The 18,319-nt window shown below is 43.5% G+C and overlaps 1 protein-coding gene across 3 annotated transcripts in view; it reads right to left on the bottom strand.

The window, feature by feature from the left end:
* Positions 1 to 18,319, bottom strand: part of LOC139268795 (breakpoint cluster region protein) — a 905,198-nt gene that overhangs the window by 540,229 nt on the left and 346,650 nt on the right. The window lies entirely within an intron of this gene.

Raw genomic sequence — 18,319 nt, 5'->3', positions numbered from 1 at the left:
AGGAAGTGAATGTTTAAGATGGTGTCAATCAAGCGGGCTGCTTTGTCCTGGATGGTATCAAGCTTCTCGACTGTTATTGGAGTTGCACTTATCCAGGCAAATGCGAGCATTTATGTGTCTGGTCCAATTATGTTTCTGGTCAGGATGTTGATGGTGAGTGAATGTTGACCAGAAACTGATGATAATGCCATTGAACGTCAAGGGGCGGTGGTTAGATTCTTGCTTGTTAGAAATAGTCATTGCCTGGCACTTGTGTAGCGCGAATGTTACTTGCCACTTATCAGCCCAAGCCTGAATATTGTCCAGGTCTTCCTGCATGCGGGCATGGATTGCTTCATTATCTGAGGAGTAGTGAAATGGAACTGAACACTGTGCAGTCATCAGCGAACATCCCCACTTCTGACCTTATGATGGAAGGAAGGTCATTAATGAAGCAGCTGAAGATGGTTGGGCCTCGGACACTGCCCTGAGGAACTCCTGCAGCGATGTCCTGGGGCCAAGATGATTGACCTCCAACAACTATAACCATCTTCATTTGTGCTAGGTATGACCAGACGGTGGAGAGTTTTCCCCGATTCCCATTGACCTCAGTTTTAATAGGGCTCCTTGATGGGTGGTGATAAAGTTACAATGCTGTGTCTGGGAAAATAATAATCAGTGGAGTTCAATAGTGATCTGTTCTGGGAACCTGATATTTATAATATGTGTGAATAATATGAAAGAGAGTTTATGTAGTTGTAGTAATATTAGTATTATCCTTCCAACTCACCCTACATTGAAAACGTATTTCTTATAGAAAAAAGCTCAACAAAATATACTAGGAACAGTCTTTAAATCTTACACATCTTTCAACTTTTCATTTGTAATATCTTCCAATTATGCTAAACCATCAACAAAAAGGAGGCAAAAGCAAAAGACAGAAAGGAGATGAGGAAAAGTGGAGGGCAGAGAAACCCAAGGCAAAGAACAAAAAGGGCCACTGTACAGCAAAATTCTAAAAGGACAAAGGGTGTTAAAAAAATAAGCCTGAAGGCTTTGTGTCTTAATGCAAGGAGTATCAGCAATAAGGGGGATGAATTAACTGTGCAAATAGATGTTAACAAATATGATGTGATTGGGATTACGGAGACGTGGCTCCAGGATGATCAGGGCTGGGAACTCAACATCCAGGGGTATTCAACATTCAGGAAAGATAGAATAAAAGGAAAAGGAGGTGGGGTAGCATTGCTGGTTAAGGAGGAAATTAAGGCAATAGTTCGGAAGGACATTAACTTGGATGATGTGGAATCTATATGGGTAGAGCTGCAGAATACCAAAAGGCAAAAAACGTTAGTGGGAGTTGTGTACAGACCTCCAAACAGTAGTAGTGATGTTGGGGAGGGCATCAAACATGAAATTAGGGGTGCGTGCAATAAAGGTGCAGCAGTTATAATGGGTGACTTTAATATGCACATAGATTGGGTTAACCAAACTGGAAGCAATACGGTGGAGGAGGATTTCCTGGAGTGCATAAGGGATGGTTTTTTAGACCAGTATGTCGAGGAACCAACTAGGGGGGAGGCCATCTTAGACTGGGTGTTGTGTAATGAGAGAGGATTAATTAGCAATCTCGTTGTGCGAGACCCCTTGGGGAAGAGTGACCATAATATGGTGGAATTCTGCATTAGGATGGAGAATGAAACAGTTAATTCAGAGACCATGGTCCAGAACTTAAAGAAGGGTAACTTTGAAGGTATGAGGCGTGAATTGGCTAGGATAGATTGGCGAATGATACTGAAGGGGTTGACTGTGGATGGGCAATGGCAGACATTTAGAGACCGCATGGATGAACTACAACAATTGTACATTCCTGTCTGGCGTAAAAATAAAAAAGGGAAGGTGGCTCAACCGTGGCTATCAAGGGAAATCAGGGATAGTATTAAAGCCAAGGAAGTGGCATACAAATTGGCCAGAAATAGCAGCGAACCCGGGGACTGGGAGAAATTTAGAACTCAGCAGAGGAGGACAAAGGGTTTGATTAGGGCAGGGAAAATGGAGTACGAGAAGAAGCTTGCAGGGAACATTAAGACGGATTGCAAAAGTTTCTATAGATATGTAAAGAGAAAAAGGTTAGTAAAGACAAACGTAGGTCCCCTGCAGTCAGAATCAGGGGAAGTCATAACGGGGAACAAAGAAATGGCGGACCAATTGAACAAGTACTTTGGTTCGGTATTCACTGAGGAGGACACAAACAACCTTCCGGATATAAAAGGGGTCGGAGGGTCTAGTAAGGAGGAGGAACTGAGGGAAATCCTTATTAGTCGGGAAATTGTGTTGGGGAAATTGATGGGATTGAAGGCCGATAAATCCCCAGGGCCTGATGGACTGCATCCCAGAGTACTTAAAGTGGTGGCCTTGGAAATAGTGGATGCATTGACAGTCATTTTCCAACATTCCATTGACTCTGGATCAGTTCCTATTGAGTGGAGGGTAGCCAATGTAACCCCACTTTTTAAAAAAGGAGGGAGAGAGATAACAGGGAATTATAGACCGGTCAGCCTGACATCGGTAGTGGGTAAAATGATGGAATCAATTATTAAGGATGTCATAGCAGTGCATTTGGAAAGAGGTGATATGATTGGTCCAAGTCAGCATGGATTTGTGAAAGGGAAATCATGCTTGACAAATCTTCTGGAATTTTTTGAGGACGTTTCCAGTAGAGTGGATAAGGGAGAACCAGTTGATGTGGTATATTTGGACTTTCAGAAGGCTTTCGACAAGGTCCCACACAAGAGATTAATGTGCAAAGTTAAAGCACATGGGATTGGGGGTAGTGTGCTGACATGGATTGAGAACTGGTTGGCAGACAGGAAGCAAAGAGTAGGAGTAAATGGGGACTTTTCAGAATGGCAGGCAGTGACTAGTGGGGTACCGCAAGGTTCTGTGCTGGGGCCCCAGCTGTTTACACTGTATATTAATGATTTAGACGAGGGGATTAAATGTAGTATCTCCAAATTTGTGGATGACACTAAGTTGGGTGGCAGTGTGAGCTGCGAGGAGGATGCTATGAGGCTGCAGAGCGACTTGGATGAGGTGAGTGGGCAAATGCATGGCAGATGAAGTATAATGTGGATAAATGTGAGGTTATCCACTTTGGTGGTAAAAACAGAGAGACAGACTATTATCTGAATGGTGACAGATTAGGAAAAGGGGAGGTGCAACGAGACCTGGGTGTCATGGTACATCAGTCATTGAAGGTTGGCATGCAGGTACAGCAGGCGGTTAAGAAAGCAAATGGCATGTTGGCCTTCATAGCGAGGGGATTTGAGTACAGGGGCAGGGAGGTGTTGCTACAGTTGTACAGGGCCTTGGTGAGGCCACACCTGGAGTATTGTGTACAGTTTTGGTCTCCTAACCTGAAGAAGGACATTCTTGCTATTGAGGGAGTGCAGCGAAGGTTCACCAGACTGATTCCCGGGATGGCGGGACTGACCTATCAAAAAAGACTGGATCAACTGGGCTTGTATTCACTGGAGTTCAGAAGAATGAGAGGGGACCTCATGGAAACGTTTAAAATTCTGACGGGGTTAGACAGGTTAGATGCAGGAAGAATGTTCCCAATGTTGGGGAAGTCCAGAACCAGGGGACACAGTCTAAGGATAAGGGGTAAGCCATTTAGGACCGAGATGAGGAGGAATTTCTTCACCCAGAGAGTGGTGAACCTGTGGAATTCTCTACCACAGAAAGTTGTTGAGGCCAATTCACTAAATATATTCAAAAAGGAGTTAGATGAAGTCCTTACTACTCGGGGAATCAGGGGGTATGGTGAGAAAGCAGGAATGGGGTACTGAAGTTGCATGTTCAGCCATGAACTCATTGAATGGTGGTGCAGGCTAGAAGGGCCGAATGGCCTACTCCTGCACCTATTTTCTATGTTTCTATGTAAATGTCCTCTCTTTACAGATGCTGCCTGACTTGATGACTGTTTCTCGCATTTTCTATTTTTGTTTCAGATTTTCAGCATCGACAGTTTTTTGGTTTTTTGCTTCCTTCAGGATTGATTCCATTGTGTCAGAGAAGTTATTCAGAAGTTCCATCCTTGGAATGTAAAAATCCGTCAGGCCAAATGTGAGCATGACTCGGTGGCTCAGACTCTTTCATGCGTCAGATCGGCCACTCTCTCATTACCCCTGTGCTTGACTAGCTTCCTGTTGTTGATGGTTTGATTTCAAAGTCTTATCCTCGTTTACAAAAGTCTCCACAGCCCTGTCCCTTCTTACCTGTAGAATCGCCAATCATATGTTCTAGCATGCACACTCCACTTCGCTGACTTTTCACTGTTCTAACATTCATGGCTAATATTACAGTCATTAAGAACCCACTGTAAATTATATTTACTGCATTACCCTTCCTCGTTGTAAGAACAAGATCGACTTTTAGATGAGATAGAGGATACCATATCGAAGACCTCCTTGATTCCATTACAGGTACTACAGTGGTTTCTCCTGCCGTTTGCAAGATTTCACTTGAAGATTTCCCCTGATCACTACCCAGCTTTTGGTCATTGTTTTCTGCACTACCTCTAGAATCTGTAATTTTTGGGGGAGTCTAAGAATTCTGAACATGATCTCTGTGGTGAATTTCATTATAGAAACACAGCAAACATAGAAAATAGGTGCAGGAGCAGGCTATTCGGCCCTTCGAGCCTGCAGCACTATTCAATATGATCATGGCTGATCATGCAACTTCAGTACCCCACCCCTGCCTTCTCTCCATACCCCCTGATCCCTTTAGCCGTAAGGGCCACATCTAACTCCCTTTTGAATATATCCAACCAACTGGACTCAACAAACTTCTGTGGTAGAGAATTCCATAGGTTCACAGTTCTCTGGGTGAAAATGTTTCTTCTCATCTTGATCCTAGATGCTTTACCCCTTATCCTTAGAGTGTGACCCCTGGTTCTGGACTTCCCCAACATCGGGAACATTCTTCCTGCATCTAACCTGTCCAATCCCATCAGAATTTTATATGCTTCTATGAGATCCCCTCTCATTCTTCTAAATTCCAGTGAATATAAGCCTAGTCGATCCAGTTTCTCTTCATATGTCAGTCCTGCCATTCCGGGAATCAGTCTGGTGAACCTTCGCTGCACTCCTTCTATAGCAAGAATGTCCTTCCTCAGATTAGCAGACCAAAACTGCACACAATATTCAAGGTGTGGTCTCACCAAGGCCCTGTACAACTGCAGCAAGACCTCCCTGCTCTTATCCTTTCAAATCCTCTCACTATGAAGGCCAACATGTCATTTGCTTTCTTTACTGCCTGCTGTACCTGCATGCCTACTTTCAATGACTGATGTACCATGACACCCAGGTCTTATTGCACCTCCCCTTTTACTAATCTGTCACCATTCAGATAATAATCTGCCTACCTGTTTTTGCCACCAAAGTGGATAACCTCACACTTATCCACATTATACTGCATCTGCCATGCATTTGCCCACTCGCCTAACCTGTCCAAGTCACCCTGCAGCCTCTTAGCATCCTCCTCACAGCTCACACCGCCACCCAGCTTAGTGTCAGCTGCAAACTTGGAGATATTACATTCAATTCCTTCATCTAAATCATTAATGTATATTGTAAATAGCTGGGGTCCCAGCACTGAACCTTGCGGTACCACACTAGTCACTGCCTGCCATTCTGTTTATTCCCACTCTTTGCTTCCTGTCTGCCAACCAGTTCTCTATCCACATCAGTACATTACCCCCAATACCATGTGCCTTAATTTTGCACACTAATCTCTTGTGCGGGACCTTGTCAAAAGCCTTTTGAAAGTCCAAATACATCACATCCACTGGTTCTCCCTTATCCACTCTACTAGTTACCTCCCCAAAAAATTCTAGAAGATTTGTCAAGCATGATTTCCCTTTCATAAATCCATGCTGACTTGGACCGATCCTGTACTGCTTTTCAAATGCGCTGCTGTTACATCTTTAATAATTGATTCCAGCATTTTCGCCACTACCGATGTCAGGCTAACCGGTCTATAATTACCTGTTTTCTCTGTCCTTCCTTTTTTTTTTAAAAAGTGGGGTTACATTAGCTACCCTCCAATCCATAGGAACTGATCTAGAATCCATGGAATGTTGGAAAATGGCCACCAATGCATCCACTATTTCTAGGGCCACTTCCTGAAGTACTCTGGGATGCAGATTATCAGGCCCTGGGGATTTATCGGCTTTCAATCCCATCAATTTCCCTAACACTATTTCCTGACTAATAAGGATTTCCTTCAGTTCCTGCCTCTCACTGGAACCTCGGTCCCCTAGTATTTTCGGGAGGTTATTCGTGTCTTCCTCAGTGAAGACAGAACCAAAGTACTTGTTCAATTGGTCTGCCATTTCCTTGTTCCCCATTATGAATTCACATGATTCTGACTGTAAGGAACCTACATTAGTCTTCACTAATCTTTTTCTCTTCACATATCTATAGAAGCTTTTGCAGTCAGTTTTTATGTTCCCGGCAAGCTTACTCTCATACTCTATTTTCCCCCTCCTAATTAAACCCTTAGTCCTCCTCTGCTGACTCCTAAATTTCTCCTCGTCCTCAGGTTTGCTGCTTTTTCTGGACAATTTATGTGCCTCTTCCTTGGATTTAACACTATCCCTAATTTCCCTTGTTAGCCATGGTTGAGCCACCTTCCCCGTTTTATTTTTACGCCACACAGAGATGTACAATTGTTGTAGTTCATCCATGTCATCTTTAAATGTCTGCCATTGCCTATCTACCGTCAACCCTTTTAAGTATCATTCGCCAGTCTATCCTAGCCAATTCACGTCTCATACCATCGAAGTGGCAGCGAGCACTTTTACAGAATTATAGAAATTACAACACAGAAGAAAGCTATTCGGCTCATAGGTTAGCCAAGCCTAAATTTTTATCCTGCTGTTTTATACCTTATTACTTTGCTCATAAGGTGCAACAGATTGTCAGGGAGTATTCCTGCTGCATCAAATGAACTATGTGTAGTTTTTGACAGCAGGTTCAGCAAAATAGGAGCATCACCAATCCACTGTATTATAATTTTTCACCAGTGCACCACAAGACCCCTTGCAAACTTTCATCCTCTGCTTCTTTTCTTTTTATCTCTTCCACACTTGCTTTCTTCCCTATCCTTTTCTTTTTCCTTCCTTTCTTAAAACCTACAACCTTCTTTTCTTTCTCCAACCCCTTTTGTGCCATTTTCTCCAATTTCCTTTTCATTTACACTTCCAATGAGCAGGGATTATGATAGTGGAAGCATGAATTAAGAGAGGTAGCAGAGAGGAGTAGGAGCAAAAACTGCTGGGATTTGAGGTGAGGAGGGTTGTTGGAGTAGTCAGAGCTTCTGAACTGGGCAAAAGATGGACATATACCTGCAATTACATTTTTGACCTCAGCCATTGTTGCTGAGACAGCATGCAGCGGTTGGAGGGTAAAATTAAAATGGCAATTTAGCCCAGGCCCAAATACAGGGCAACAGTTAAAGATCTGCTGTTTCTCCTGACCAGATGATTAGAAGTGTTGTGGCCGGGGCTGAGGTGGACGGTGGAGCGAGGGTGGAATGAAAAGAGAGGAGCAATCTAATGAAGGGTAGAATGAACATAAAATCATACGGGAGGAGGCCATTCGGCACTTTGGGCTCAAGTTTCGGACTCCCGCTAGAACGGCGCACATCAGAGAGGCCCGCCTAATTTGTAGAATAAAAATTGTGCCGAATACTTACCTCGTGATTCTCCGATATCTGTCAGCCCATTTCCAGCTCGGCGCAGCGCAGCAGGAGCTGCTGGGGGCGGAGCTACAGCCCTGCGCCGAAAACAGTGCCGGCAGCTGCGCCCGTGCGCAGTAGCTCCCGGCCCTCCCAGCGCGTCCCGTCTCCTGGGCGACGACCCTATCCCAGGCTGAAGGGATGTCGCCCTTAACCCGGACCGAGTGGCCTGACACATCTTACCTCGTCGGCAGAGCCCGCCCTCCCGGCCTCTCACTGGGGGCTGGCTCCGCCCGAAGAGTCGTCGTCGTCTTCTGCATGTGGGCCCTGCCTGAAGTCCTCGGCGGCAGCCCGGCATCGGCTGCATGCAGGCCCCTCCCGAAGTCCTCGGCGGGGCCCGTTCAGCTTCTTCTCTTTCCACACCCCCCACCCTGTTCATCCCCACCCTCCCCCCCGTTTATCTTCCCCCCTCCCCCCCGCCCCCGTTCATCTTCCCCCCCCTCCCCCCGTTCATCTTTCCCCTCCCCCCCGTTCATCTTTCCCCTCCCCCCCCCGCCCATCTTCCTCCCCTCCCCCCGTTCATCTTTCCCCTTCCCCCTCCCGTTCATCTCCCCCCCTCCATCTTCCCCCCCCCCGTTCATCTTCCCCCCTCCCCCCCCGTTCATCTCCCCCCCTCCATCTTCCTCCTCCCCCCGTTCATCTTCCCTCTCCCCCCTCTCTTTGCCCCTCCCCCCTCTCTTCTTCCCCCCACCCCTCCTCTCTTCTGTCCCCCCCTTCTTCTCCCTGGTGCTGCAGTAGGGGAGTAGAAATATTTTTTTCTTTATTGAGTGATTTTTTTTATTTGTTATTTTTTAAATTTTTTTTGGTTGATTTATTGATTTATTTATCATTTATTATTGATGATAGCTCTTTATTTGTAAAAGTGAAGTGTTTAATGTTTGTAAACCCCCTTGCCCCCTCCCCCATCTCTCGTTCCCTACGCCTGATTTATAAGTGTAGGCAAGGTTTTTCTGAGCATACAAAAATCTACACTTACTCCATTCTAAGTTAGTTTAGAGTAAGTTTTCGCTGCCTAAACTTGCAAAACAGGTGTAAGTGGCTGGACACGCCCCCTTTTGAAAAAAAAAATCTGTTCTAAAATGAAACTATTCTAACTCATTAGAACTGGAGCAATCTAAATGCCGAGAATTGCAATTTCTAAGATGCTCCATTCTAAACTAGTTGCTCCAAAAAAATAGGAGCAACTCAGGCCGAAACTTGAGCCCATTGTGTGCACACTGGCACTTTCAAAGTGCAATCCAATTAGTCTCACTCCCCCGCTCTTTCCCCATAGCCCTGCAATTATTTCTCCAAGTATTGATCCAATTCCCCTTTGAAGGATATTGAATACGTAGTCACCATCTTATTAGGCAGTGCTTTCCAAATCCTAGCCACTTGTTGCATAAAAATGTTTTTCCTCATGTCGCCTCTACTTCTTTTGCCAATCACCTTAAATCTGTGTCCTCTGGTTATTGACCCTTCAGCCATTGGAAACAGTTTTAAACACCTCTATCAAATCTCCTCTTAGTCTTCTCTGCTCTAAGGTTCACCAACCCAGCTTCTCCAGTCTATCCACAGAACTGTAATCCCTCATCCCTGGAACCACTTTAGTAAATGTCTTCTGTACCCCTTCCAAAGCCTTCACATCCTTCCTAAATTGTGGTGCCCAGAATTGGACACAATACTCCAGCTGAGGCTGAACTAATGTTTTATATAGGTTTAGCATAACTTCCTGGTTTTTGTACTCTATGCTTCAATTTATAAAGCCCAGGATCCCATATTCTTTATAAACTGTTTTGTTAACCTGTCTTGCCACCTTCAAAGATTTGCACACAAGCACCCCCAGGTCTCTCTCTTCTTGCATCCTCTTGAACATTGTACCATTTTTAGCATGTATTATCTCTCTTCACCTCACACTTTTATGCATTGAATTTCATCTGCCCTGTGTCCACCCATTCCAAAAGCTTGTCTATCTATATCCACTTGAAGTCTATTACTATCGTCCTCACTGTTTACTACACTTCCAAGTTTCGTGTTATCTGCAAATTTCGAAATTGTGCCCTCAGGTCCAAGTCATTAATGTACATCAAAAACAGCAGTGGTCCTAGTACTGAACCTTGGGGACGCCATTGTATACCTCCTTCCAGTCCAAAAAACAGCCATTCATCACAATGCTCTGATTTCTATCCCTTAGCTAATTTTATCCCATGGGCTTCAAAGTTGCTAACAAGCCTAATATGTGGTACTTAATCAAACGTCTTTGAAAGTTCATATAACACAACATACCAGCAGTATCATAATTCATCATGCCTTACCAAAATACACAAACAAGTCATTAAACTTCAATGCAATCAGGACTTAGAACCCGAGGATCTATTGGATTTGCTTACTGGGCAATATTTATAGTAAAATTAATTTTCAAGTTTGCAGCCTCCACTCAAGGACATGTGGCATGTTTATCCTTTATCCAAATAAACTCCAATACCGACAGCTCAATCGACAGTCAGATGAAGGAGGCACAGACACAATGGGCTCAAGTTTTGGACCCCTGCTAGAACAGTGCACATCGGAGAGGCCCGCCTAATTTGTGGAACAGAAATTGCGCCGAATACTTACCTCGCAATTCTCGGATAGCTGTAGGCCCATTTCCAGGTCGGCGCGGCGCAGCAGGAGCTGCTGGGGGCGAAGCTACAGCCCTGCGCCAAAAAGAGTGCCGGCAGCTGCACGCGTGCGCAGTAGCTCCCGGCCCTCCCTGCGCGTCCTGTCTCCGGGCGACGACCCTATCCTGGCCGAAGGGACGTCACCCCTATCCCTGGCCGAGTGGCCTGACTGCCCTTACCTTTTCCACAGCGGGCCCGCCCGGCATCTCCTGGGTGCGGGCCCCGCCCAAACTCATCGGCGGCAGGGCCCGCCTGACCGGCAACTCCTCAGGGGCGGGCTCCGCCCGAGCAGCTCTTCAGCAGGCTGTTGGAGGGCTCCCGGTGCTGCATTAAGTGAGTAGAAACTTTTAATGTTTTATTTATTGATTAATGTTTTATTATTTGTTTATTTATTTTTTGATGATTTATTGGTTGATTTATTTATTGATTGATTGATTTATCATTTATTATTGATTATTGATGATGGCTCTTTATTGGTAAAAGAGAAGTGCTTAATGCTTGTAAAATCGCCTAACTTCCCTTCTCCCCCCCACCCCCCATCTCTCGCTCCCTGCGCCTAATTCCTAAAATGTAGGCAAGGTTTTTCTGAGTATGCAAAAATCTACACTTACTCCATTCTAAGTTAGTTTGGAGTAAGTTTTCGCTGCCTAAACTTGCAAAACAGGCGTAAGTGTCTGGTAACGCCCCCTTTTGAAAAAAAAACTGTTCTAAAACGAAACTATTCTAAATAACTAGAATTGGAGCAAACTAAATGCCAAGAATTGCAATTTCTAAGATATTCCATACTAAACTAGTTGCTCAAAAAAAATGGGAGCAACTCAAGCAGTCTTAGTAGACACATATATGTTTCTATATCCCTACATACAAGTCATGGTACTTGCTATTTTTGTGGTAGATATTGACAAGAGAGTTTGAACCGTCAGAGTGCATGTATTCAGGAATAGTGCCCTGGAGATGCATACTATAAGCATCAAAAAGGTCCACTGCATAAATTGTAGATGCTGAGAAAAATGTAGTTTTTATACATTTTTTCCCTACTTTTGCATCCAGGATGTGTAGGGCATCTGTCCTAGGTGGGAAATTTTATTAAGCAAGAGTGACTCATGCCACTCAAATCAATTTGAAAAATTCCTGTTTATCAAGAATTTCTTAGTAATATGTGGATTTAGATGCGACAGCACAACATCTTTAACCTTCATAGGTATCAATTATGTTTCATTAATTTTTAATGTAATCAATAAAATTCAATTCAAGGTTTACAGCATGGTGATCGTTATACTGTATTGTGTCAATCACTTAATATGGCTACTATAGATTTAAATCCTCAATAGATTTAGAGCAATAAATTAAAGTTAAAGAGGCCTCTGGGTGCTTTAGTCAAATAATTGGTTTCCATCCTTTACCTTTGGAAAAGATCAAATGCATATTCAGATGGAAGAATATCACTGCCTACTTTGCAAGGATGGAATTGCATATGCAGAGCTGTCACCTTAAGTCTTTCTCCAGCTTAATAATGGCAGGACCAAAGTCGTCTCACCAGATACTTCACACCACAAGTCCAGATCCCATTACATAGGATTACATTGGATATACGGCACAGACAGGCCATTCGGCCCAACCAGTCCATGCGCCACTCGAGCCTCCTCCCATCTTTCCTCATCTAAATCTATCCGCATAATTCTCTATTCCCTTCTCCCTCATATGCTTGTCTTGCCTCCCCTTAAATGCACCTATATGTTTTACTCCTTTAAATGCAAGCTGTTGTTGTAAAAATTCAACTGGTTAGGAAAATAAAACCTACCGTCCTTACCCACTCTGTCCTGTGTGTGAATCCTGTCCCACACCAATGTGGTTAACTGAAATGGCCTAGTAAGCCACTCAGTTATATCAAACTGGTAATACCTCCACCACATGGACTGCAGTGGTTCAAGGCGGCCCACCACCACCCTCTCAGGACAACTAGGGATGGCCTGCCTTGCCAGCTGCACCCACATCCTGAAAATGAACAAAAAAACCATTGAGCTATATAGACCAGGGATGTCCCAGCATTGTGAACTGGATACTGTAATCTGGCAAGGCCAGCACATGCATTTTTCCTACCTTCGGAAAGGTGGACTGATGAGCACTTTACTGAGACAAGGCAAATTATAAACCACAAGCAGGTTAAATACTGACCTGCAATTGTTCTCAAACGGTTCGGCATTAAGCTTAGAGACCCCATACTCTCTCTGGCTGACTTACTTACTTACTTACAGATTGTGTGTGTGTATTTCTTAGTTGGACAGGAAGGAAAAACCTTCACCTGTGATCCTACCCCTCATTCCCTGTGTCAATCAAACCAGCCACTAACCTCCCTGGATGTGAGCTTCGTTGGAAGCACACCTCGCTGGGCTCAGATGAATGAAGTCATTCTGATATTACATATGTGAATATCATTATTAATTGTTAGAATGTGTTAAAAACATTCTTGTCTTAAACTGACATAGATAATAGTTTTGATGGCCAGCCCATTATCTTTTGGAAATGCTCATTAAAGACTCAGCCTCCACAGCTCTCTGGGGTAGAGAATTCCAAAGAAGAAATTCCTCATCATCTCCATGTTAAATGGGGACCCCTTATTCTGAAACTATGCCCCCTAGTTCTAGATTCCCTAGGAGGGAAAACATCCTCTCAGCATCTACCCGGTAAAGCCCCCTCAAAATCTTACATGTTTCAATACGATCATCTCTCATTCTTCTAAACTCAATGAGTACAGGTCCAACCTGCTCCAACTTTCTCATAAGCCAACCCTTTCATCTCAGGAATCAACTTAGTGAACGTTCTCTCAATTACCTCCATTGCAAGTATATCCCTCCTTAAATAAGACCAAAACTCCAGATTCTAGAGTTCTCCAGATTTGGTCTCACCAATGCCCTGTACAGTTGTAGCAAGACTTCCCTGCTTCTATACTCCATCTCCCTTGCAATAAAGGCCAACGTTCCATTTGCCTTCCTAATTACTTGCATTACCTGCATGCTAACGTTTTGAGTTTCATGTACGAGGACACCCAGATCCTTCTGTACCGCAGCATTCTGTAGTCTCTCTCCATTTAAATAATAATCTGCTTTTCTATTCTTCCTACCAAAGTGGAAAACCTCACATTTTCCCAAATAATACTCCATCTGCCAAATTTTTGCCCACTCACTTAATCTATCTATATCCCTTTGCAGTCTCTTTATGACTTCCTCACAACTTGCTTTCCCACCTATCTTTGTATCTTCAGCAAATTTGGCTACATTACACTCGGTCCCTTGATCCAAATCATTAATATACATTGTAAATAGTTGGGGCCCCAGCATTGATCCCTGTGGAACCCCACTAGTTACAGTTTGCCAACCAGAAAATGACCCATTTATCATGACTCTCTGTTTTCTGTTATCTGTTAGTTAGCCAATCCTCTATCCACACTTACATATTACCCCCAATCATGTGGGCTCTTATCTTGTGCAGTAACCTTTTATGTGGCACTTTACTGAATGCTTTCTGGAAATCCAAATACATTACATCTACTGGTTCCCCTTGATCCACCCTGTTCGTTGCATCCTCAAAGAACTGGAGCAAATTTGTCAAACATGATTTCCCTTTCATAAAATCATGCTGACTCTGCTCAACTACATGATGATTTTCTAAATGTCCTGCTATGACTTCCTTAATGATGGACTCCAGCATTTTCCCAATGACAGATCAATGCGATCGACCTCCTGCTCTCTTGATCCTATTCCCACTAAACTGCTGACCACCCAACTTCCCTTCCAGGCTCCCATCCTAGCTGATATTGTTAGCAGCTTTCTCTCCTCAGGTACTACTCCGCTCTTCTTCAAACTGGCCGTCATCACCCTGCTCCTCAAAAAAACAACTTTTGACCCTCTGTCCTTGCAAACTACCGGCCCATCTCTCACCTCCCTTTTCTCTCCAAAGTCCTTGAACGTGCTATCGCTTCTTTCCTGGAACTCCTATGTTTGAATCCCATGAACTCTTATCTTGTGCAGTAACATTTTATGTAGCACCTTATTGAATACCCTTTGGAAATCCAAATACACTACATCTACTGGTTCCCCTTGATCCACCTGCTCGTCACATCCTCAAAGAACTCTAATAAATTAGTCAAACACGATTTCCCTTTCACAAAACTCTGCTTGATTGTATTATGATTTTCTAAATGTCTTGCTGCTACTCTCTTTGTAATGGATTCCAGCATTTTCACAATGACAGATGTTAGGCTAACTGATCTATAGTTTCCTGCTTTCTGTCTTCCTCCTTTTGTGGAATAGGGGCGTTACATTTGCGGTTTTCCAATCCGTTGGCACTTTTCCAGAATCTATCTCTGCTGCCACTTCTTTTAAGACCCTAGGATGCAGGCCATCAGGTTCAGGGAACTTATCAGCCTTTAGTCCCATTAGTTTGCCTAGTACGTTTTCTCTAGTGATAGTGATTGTTTTAAGTTCCTCCCTCAATTTTGTCCCTTGATCATCTACCGTTATTGGGTTGCTTTTAGTGTCTTCTACTGTGAAGACAAATACAAAATTTTTGTTCAAAGTCTCTGTCATTTCCTTCTTTCCCATTATTAATTCCCCAGTCTCATCCTCTGAGGGCCCAATGTTTATGTTAATTTTTATATACTTGTCGAAGCTCTTACTGTTTTTAAATATTTTTTGTTACTTTACTCAATCTATTTTCTCCCTTTTTATTATTATTTTAGTCATCCTTTGCTGATTTCTAAAAATGTCCCTCTCTTCTGGCCTACCCCTAATCTTTGCAACATTGTATGCCTTTTCTTTCAATTTGATACCATCCTTAACTTCCTTAGTTATCATGCACTGCCCTGCTGCCTATGTACTGAACGTATGCTTCTTTCCATACCCTCAATTGTTCCCTTATGGCTTTACTCATCCATGGAGTCTCATTAGTGTTTAGCTGGTTCTTTCCTTTTAGCAGAATATATTGTTCTGCACACTGTTGAACACCATTTTAAATGTTTCCTAGGGTTGTTCTATGCCGTTTTTTGCCAATATTGTTGCACATTTTATTTTCCCAAGTTCTATTTTCAGCCCTACAAAATCAGCTTTTCTCCAATCTTTTACCCTGATTTTCGTCATACTTATGTCCTCATTTATCATTTAAAGCATATTATATTATATCACTATTGCTTAGATGTTCCCCTACTTTTACATTTCATCTGATCTGGTTCATTCCCTATTACTAGATCCAATAGCAAATCCTCCCTTGTTGGGTTTTTTACATGTTTGTTTAGAAAGAAGTCCTGTACACATTGTAGGAACTCTATTCCCTTTACCTACCTCTTCCGTCCAATTAATATCAGGCTACATGAAATCTACCATGATAATTATTCTATGTTTTTTACTCATTTCCCTAATTTCTCTGCATATTTCTTCCTCCATCTCTCTTCCACTATTAGTTGATCTGTAGACTACACCTTTTAGGTGATTGATCCTTTATTACCTTTTATCTCTATCCATATGGATTCTATTTTTGTCTTGGCGATAGCTGTGTCACTTTTTCTACTGCCATTATATTATCCTTAATAAGTACAGCTACTCCACCTCTCTTTTTCCCTCTCTATCTTTTCTAAATATGTTAGATCCTGCAATGTTTAATTCCCAATCCTGATTTTTCTGTAGCCATGTCTCAGTAACCTCTACTATGTCTGATTCCTCACAATGCATGATTGCCTTCAGCTCCCCTGTTTTAGTACGGACTGTATGTATTGCTGTACAGACAGTTTATTTCATTTTTAATAGGATTTCTGTCACTTTATGTTGAACCATCTTTTTAGACTCCTGTTCTATAATTCTATTTAGTCCCTTGCCATCAATGCCCTCCTTTTATATTTTCCTATGTTCTCTTTTCCTGTTTGGTTTATATTTAGGCTGGCTACATTTCTTGTAGATCCACCCCACCATCTTACTAGGCTAAAGCCTTTCCCACCTTCCTCTTTACCCGTTCCGCTTGGACATGGGTCCCATGCTGGTTCAGGTGGAGCCCATCCCATCGGTACAGCACCTTCCTGTCCCAAAACTGGTGCCAGTGACCCATGAATAGAAATCCCTCCTTCCCAGCCCCTTAGCCACGTGTTAATTCTCCTAATCTGTCTGCTTCTATGCCAATTTGCACGTGGCTCAGGTAATAGAAACACAGTAACATAGAAATTTACAGCGCAGAAGGAGGCCATTTTGGCCCATCGTGTCCACGCTGGCCGACAAAGAGCTGCACGGCCCTCAGTCAGCAGCCCTAAAGGTTACATATAAACCTATGAACAATGGCGGCGAGGTAAAGAGCACCCAACCCAACCAGTCCACCCCACACAACTGCGACACGCCTTACACCGAAACATTCTACACTCCACCCCAACCGGAGCCATGTGATCTCCTGGGAGAGGCAAAAACCAGACAAAAACCTAGGCCAATTTAGGGGGAAAAAAATCTGGTGAAATTCCTCTCTGACCCATCTAGGCGATCGAAACTAGTCCAGGAGATCACTCTGGCCATATTCGATTCCCTGCCATTACATCTGCGCCATCCAACAAAAGATTATCCGGTCTAATCCCAATGCCCAGCTTTACATCCGTAACTCTGCAGATTACGGCGCTTAAAAGTGGTGAGGGTTTCTGCATCCACCACTCTTCCAGGCAGTGTGAGTTCCAGATCCCCACAACCCTCTGCGTAAAGAAGCCCCCCCCTCAAATCTCCTCTAAACCTTCCACCAACCACCTGAAAATTATGCCCCCTCGTAATAGACCCCTCCACCAATGGAAATAGGTCCTTACGATCCACTATATCCAGGCCCCTCAATATTTTGTACATCTCAATGAGGTCTCCTCTCAACCTCCTCTGTTCCAATGAGAACAAACCCAGCCTATCCAATTGTCATAACTAAGATTCTCCATTCCAGGCAGCATCCTAGTAAATCTCCTCTGCACCCTTTCTAGTGCAATCACATCCTTCCTATAATACGGCGACCAAAACTGTACGCAGTACTCCAGCTGTGGCCTAACCAAAGTATTATACAATTTAAGCATAACCTCCCTGCTCTTATATTCTATGCCTCAGCCAATAAAGGGAAGCCTTCTTAACCACCTTATCCACCTGACCGGCTACTTTCAGGGATCTGTGGACAAGCACTCGAAGGTCCCTTTGTTCATCTACACTATTAAGTGGCCTACCGCTTAATGTGTATACCCTTTCCTTATTAGCTCTCCCAAAGTGCATTACCTCACACTTCTCTGAATTAAATTCCATTTGCCACTGCTCTGCCCACCTAACCAGTAGATTGATATCCTCTTGCAGCCTATGACTTTCCTCTTCATTATCAACCAGACAGACAATTTTAGTGTCGTCTGCAAACTTCTTAATCATACTCTCTATATTCAAATCTAAATCGTTGATATATACCACAAAAAGCAAGGGACCCAGTATTGAGCCCTGTGGAACCCCACTGGAAATATCCTTCCAGTCAAAAAAACATCCATCAACCACTACCCTTTGCTTCCTACCTCGAAGCCAAGTTTGAATCCAACTTGCCACTTTGTCCTGGAGCACATGAGCTTTAACCTTCATTACCAGTCTACCTTGTGGGACCTTATCAAAAGCTTTGTTAAAGTCCATATACACTACATCGTACGCACTACCCTCATCGACCCTCTTGGTTACCTCCTCCAAAAATTCAATCCGGTTAGTCAAACACAATCTCCCCTTAACAAATCCATGCTGACTGTCCCTAATTAATCCTTGCCTTTTCAAATGTAGATTTATCCTGTCTTTCAGGATTTTTTCCAATAATTTTCCCACCACTGAGGTTAGGCTGACAGGCCTGTAATTACTCGCCTATCTCTTTCTCCC

This window comes from Pristiophorus japonicus, chromosome 8, assembly GCF_044704955.1.
Source record: "Pristiophorus japonicus isolate sPriJap1 chromosome 8, sPriJap1.hap1, whole genome shotgun sequence".
In the NCBI taxonomy this organism is placed as follows: domain Eukaryota; kingdom Metazoa; phylum Chordata; class Chondrichthyes; family Pristiophoridae; genus Pristiophorus; species Pristiophorus japonicus.
This window is presented reverse-complemented; position numbering and strand designations above follow the sequence as displayed.